The sequence below is a fragment of the Natator depressus genome, chromosome 7 (assembly GCF_965152275.1).
Source record: "Natator depressus isolate rNatDep1 chromosome 7, rNatDep2.hap1, whole genome shotgun sequence".
In the NCBI taxonomy this organism is placed as follows: domain Eukaryota; kingdom Metazoa; phylum Chordata; order Testudines; family Cheloniidae; genus Natator; species Natator depressus.
The window spans coordinates 108,051,326-108,057,325 of NC_134240.1; positions in this window are offsets into that span (position 1 = coordinate 108,051,326).

Genomic DNA, 6,000 nt, shown 5'->3' on the forward strand with positions numbered 1-6,000 from the left:
TCTGACAGCCTACTGGGTGCCTCAGAGTTGGATAAACACATCTGTGCTTCTGAGTGCCTCTCTAAATAAGCTATCAAAAAGGCTTTAACTACATTCAAAGAACAGATAAAGGGAATGGCGATTGAAGGAAGCCAAGGTGTTCTAAACAGCTCTGTTACCACTGTAGTACACTTAAAAATGAAATCATCAGTTTGACTAATTACTCCTTCATCTAAGCAAATATTTAAAGACAATTCAAAACTGTTTGTTCCATGCTTTTCCCTTTGGTGGCCTCATTATTACAGTGCCTCACAATCTTTAATGTTTGTAGCGTCACTGTGCTACTTTGAGGTAGGGGAGTACTGTTACACTATTTTAGAGATGGGGAACTGAGGCACAGAGAGACTAAGTGACTTGCTCAGGGTCATGCAGGAAGTCTGTAGTAAAGTAGAGAATTGAACGCCCACGTTTCCTAAATCCAAGGCTCATGCCCTACCCACTGGACCATCTTTGCTCCCCTTGTTCAAGTGCCATCTTCTCCCCAGTGGGATCAGCTATTATGTCTAATCAGCTTGGAAAAGGGAGAAAATACTGAGAGCTACACACATAGGAGTCAAAATGTGGTAGTGCCAACCTTAATTGAAATAGCTGTGGAAAAACTGTACTCCAGACGCTCCTCTAAAATAGCCAGGGCAGATCTCTGCAGTCCCTGGGGAGGGTAGCGATCCTGGGGTCAGTAACCTATCATTACAATACCTGTCTCTAAGCTTTATTTACATTGCTCATAGACAAGCCTCCACTGAGGCCGCCACTATATCAAATCTTTTGAAATAGGCAGCTTTGAAGACGTCACTGGAAACATGTAATGTGCGTGTAACACCTCTGTTGTGAGGCAGGAAAGGCCAACTCCTCAGCTGGTGTAAATTGACATGCTTTAGATTTCAGTGGAGCTATGTCAATTCCTATCAGCTGAAGACTTGCTCCAAGTGGCTGTAGGTACTGCTGTGTATTAAACAGATGTCTAGGCAGAATCATTGTAACGACTTTTTACCTCGTATTCAGCACCAGTGATGTTACGATATGCTGCTGCATTCATGCTCCAGGAGCTGGCAAGCCAATGTAGTTCACTGCTGTTCTTGGGTAGGTTCTCTGGTCCATATGTCCCCTTTAATTCCTTGCTACACCTATGCTGTGGGTTCTCTGTTAACCGCTAGATTGCCAGCCATGAACATATATCTGTTTCTGAAAAATCCAAAGTTGTTTCTTTACAAGTTTAATTTCATAAGCAGGTTGTTGTCCGACTCCAGTAGACTTCTTAAAGGGGAACTCAAATAGTCAGGCTGATGATTTCACCCGCTTCACAATAATAAGAACATGGTGGGAAAGATCTTCTGGATTCTCAAGGCCTGATTTTTAAAGGATCCTCAAGCCAGTCTCCTTTTGGGAGGACACAGGCCCAGATCCTTACAGGTATTTAGGCTCCGAACTTCAACTGGATCAACAGACATTTTGTCCCTAAGTGCCTTTTTGGCTCTGGGCCACATGTCTACTGATGGCTGTCTAATTACCCAATTTGCAGGTGCAATAAGGTGAGCATGGTTAATTGCAGACGCATACACAAAAAGAGATTAATGGTGAAACCCAAACTCCAAATTTATAGGCCAAGATTTTTAAAGATGGGTGCTTAAAGTTAGGCTCCTAATTGGCCTTATTTTATAAAGCACTGAGCACCCAGCAGCACCCTTAAAAAAAACAAAACATCTCTGCCTTGCTTTCTCAGATCCATCAATCCGTTGATAATTGTGTTTGAAGCAAAGTGTAATCACCATTTTTATATATGGCTGACAACTGTTCAGCTGCTTGCAAATCCCATTAGGAAGCAGATGGAGTACAAATTAACGCAAACAATCCCAAGGCCCTCATGCTGCCAGTATTGTTGTTAAGTCACAGTTGAACCCTGGCAGCTCATGAATAAATTCTAATAGTTCAGAGAAGAAATGTTTGTTATGGTCATCAGGCTCATAGCCCCAGAACCTGTGCCAGTTCTTGTTCAGCTCCTGTTTTGCTGGCATCCTGTAGTCTGCTGAGATGTGTCAGGTTTGTACTCTAACACTGACAAAGGACTTATGAAGAATATCAAAGCTCTTCTCACCTTCTGGGTATTAAATTCCTCTCTGCCTGTAGCGCTTGCAGAGTTGTGAGGCTATCAGCATCAACGAAGCCGTTTAATTCCTTCGGTCAAAGAGTCAAGCGTGCTGGCTTGTGCGCGCTCAGAAATGGGGAAATAGAATGGCAGGGGTGGTGGAGTGAGTGTAAGCCATTCTTTGCATTTAATCCTTGCAGGTCAGTGGTGTTACAACCTGGCCTGTTACTCTGCTGCGCCATCACTGGGCTGTTGCAAGTGGAGCCAGTTGTGAGGTCCCACATGTATCTGAGACAGTGGGGTCTGGGTAGAGTCTAGTCATTGTTTCTAGCTCTGGAATTCTAGGGCACGCTCCATGCTCAGACCTTTTGTCTGACGCCATACCTGTGTCTAACACCTCCTGCGGCTCCTCGCCAGTCACTTACACACACATTCCCTCAGAGTTCCACCTAGCTGTGGTCAGTTTGGGCTTCTAGTTAAAACCCTTTGGTGACAATGTGGCAGGAAAGCAAGTGACACAGGCTTAGCAATGGAATTTCTTAACCATTATCATCATGGCAAATCCTTAGGGATGTAGCCTCCTTGCAGGCTGAGCACCACCCGTATCAATGTCTAGCTGAGTTCTTAGGATGCGTCCCCCTGCCTACCTGCATCACCTCCATCTTCTGTAGATTGAGCCTCTAGCAGCCTTTCCCATCCATGCCCCAGCTACTACCACACACAGAGAAGAACTCAGCAACACTCTTTGGGTCAAGGAAGATGGAGGGAGAGAGAACTGAATGTCATCAGCGAACTGAAAGGACTTTAGCCCACACCTTCCCACTGGCCCCAGATATACATTGCAGAAATGGTAAATCTGGGCTATTTCAGCCCAAGGCATGGAGAGGGCACTTCAGAGTTGTGGGCCTCCCCTCAAATATTCCACTCTCAGTGGAACAAAATGGGAGATAGCCCTTGGGGTAGAAAAATAATGATCCAAAAACCACTTACTAGGGTAAGTCTACGAGAGGAAAAAAAAAAAACTAACTTCAGGTCAGCAAGCCAGTCATCACCTCATGATCAATGATATCTAAGGCTCCTGCTAGCCTGAAGGTAAGATTTAAGGGGATCATGACTCAATTGCCAAGTTTTTAGAAAGCCGACGCACAATTTAGCAATTCCATATTTATACAGTTCTGATGATTCTCTGAAAGCAGAAGAGAGAACTCAGCAAGTCTAAATGAAAAAATGGATTGATTGTGAGGTGTTGAAGATGTTTGGTCCTTTTTTCTAGATGTCTGACCTACACTGCAGAAGGAAATTTTTTTAAAAATTTTTTACCAGTCTTTTCATCACTCCCATCTCCCTTTCCTACCTCACACTATATGCTTATGAAGTAATAATCATCAAAAATTCAGCTGAAGGCAAATTAAAAAGATCTACTCATTTTCTTTTCCAGTAATTGAGCTCATTTTCATCATGTTACACTGGATTTGTTTTTGTAACACGATTCTTTAATGAGTTATTAATGAGCCTATGTAAATGAAAGGTAATGTATATCATAGGACTGCACTGAATTAAAAGAGACTGCAGTCAGAGAATACTAAAAAAAATTCCAGGAATTTAGTTCCTTTCCTTCCTTTCTGGACTATTTTGAAAGTAATAAATTTTACATTACATTTTCTGTTTTGTTCCAATGACAATTATTTTAGACAGACTCAAACATTTTGCATGAAGGGAAAACAGAACAAACTGGTAAAAATTACAAGGCTAAGAGTAAAATCTTCCCAATGCAATAGATAAGGAAGTACAGTGTAATCAGATCTTTATCTGACGTGACCCACATGGCTCCATTGAAATCAACGGAGCTACACCAATTTACATCAGCTGAAGATTTAGTTTCCTTTAGAGAATATACACTTACCTTAACAATTCTGGTCCCAAACACTTATGCATGGGAGTACCATGCGACTAAAATTACATTACTTAGCCCACAAACTAGAAAATGATCAAGTCATACTTAAGAAGTATGTGCATCAATTGAAATGTCACTGATGTTTTTAGAGGGGGAGGGGACTGTAAACTGTACTTCCCTCACCTCCCCCCTTGAATTGGCTCTACCATTCTCCTCACTGTTACAAAGAAAACATTGTAACTGTGCTAGAAACGACTGAAAATTTCTAAGTGAGAAAAAAAATCATCACACCGGTTTAGATTTCCTATAAAAGGAGCACAATGGAATGATGCCTGCCTCTGGAGACACTGGCTTAGATGAAATTGCTGGGACAACAGGTAACTCACTGATTTTCCAGAGGAGCTATGCCGTGTCATTTAACACAGCTAAAATGTGTGCCTGGGGCATACAGAGAGGTGTGAGGATGAAGGACATGGCTTCAGACCCACTTTCTTTCCTCCTCTTCCTCCAGCTTATGTGGCTCTGCAGACATATTCACTTCATATTCAAGTGCACAGACTCTGTTGAGGGGTGTGACCTGGAACAGGTGTACCATTCAGCCCTCTATCTTACCATCCTGGGCTCCTTCTCATACTGTGCTGCCATGACCAGCTGCAGACCGCTCCTGATCCTGCACTCCCACCAGCATTCACACACCCACCTGGAAGTTACATGAAAGCTCTGCCAGCCTCTGCATGAGCCAATGATAGAGAGGTTCCAGCCAAAATACCCCCCAGCTCCTTGGACCTGTACCTTTCTGCCCTGGTCAAAAGCCTGACCAGTAAAGATTATTACAATTACCCAGTCCGCCCCTCCCTTGATGTGGAGAGGAATATGCATAAACTTTTGTTAACTGAGCTGAGATTTTTCCCCAAACACTTCACTTACACCACACTGTTTTAGGTAAAAATATAAAACAGATTTATGAGCTACAGAAAGATAGATTTTAAATGATTATAAGTGATAGCAAACAGATCAAAGTAGATTACTTAAGAAATAAACAAAGCACAAGCTAAATCTTATACACTACACAGGATTTGAATCAAACAGTGTCTACCCTGTTAGATAGTACAAGCAGTTTGTAGATGTTTCATACACAGGCACGGCTTTCTTCTTTCCTGCCTAGGACCAGCACTTTTCTCCGTTCAGTCTTTGTTTCTCAGGTGTTGAGCTATAGTGGGAGCGAGGACTCTTGGTGATGTCACGTCCCCCTTTTATAGCTTATTCCATAGGGTGGGACCCCCTTTGTTCCAAGCCAAGTTCCCAGGCCAGTTTGTGGAAAAATACAGGTACCAAAATGGAGTTCAGTATCATATGGTCTAGACTCATTCCCTTGCATGCTTTGCTGAGTCATAGCAGGGGCCATTACCCATATTCTAGCTAGAACATCCCCAGGAAGGCCCATCAGGTGTGGATAGGAGTCTTCCATGGTCCATTGTGAGTTAAGTGTTCTTTGATGGGCCACTCAACTTGAATAGTTCCTTCTTAATGTGCTGGCCAGACTAAAAGTAAAGCTTTGTGGGTGTTACCCAGAGCAAGCACATTTGAAATACAGATACATAGTCAACATTCATAACTCCAGATACAAAAATGATACATGCATACAAATAGGATAATCATATTCAGCATTAACACCTTACGTGACAAAGTGCATCATAATTATGTCATAATCATACCCCTATGGTGAATATGGGGTGCAGAGTTTCACAAGGGGGTATTTTCATTTGTTCTATAAAGGAATGGACATGGCTAGGAAGGGTAGCTGGACTCACTGGTGAGGCAGTTAAAAACAGAAATGTCTTCTGTCTCCACCAGCCTGATCCAAACTCCTTTGAAGTCAATAGAAGGACTCTCACTGACTTCAATGGGATTTGGATCAGCCCTCAACCCCGTAACTGACCCTTTTGTCTGCACCACTCCCAACTTTAGGCTCCTTTAGACTTCT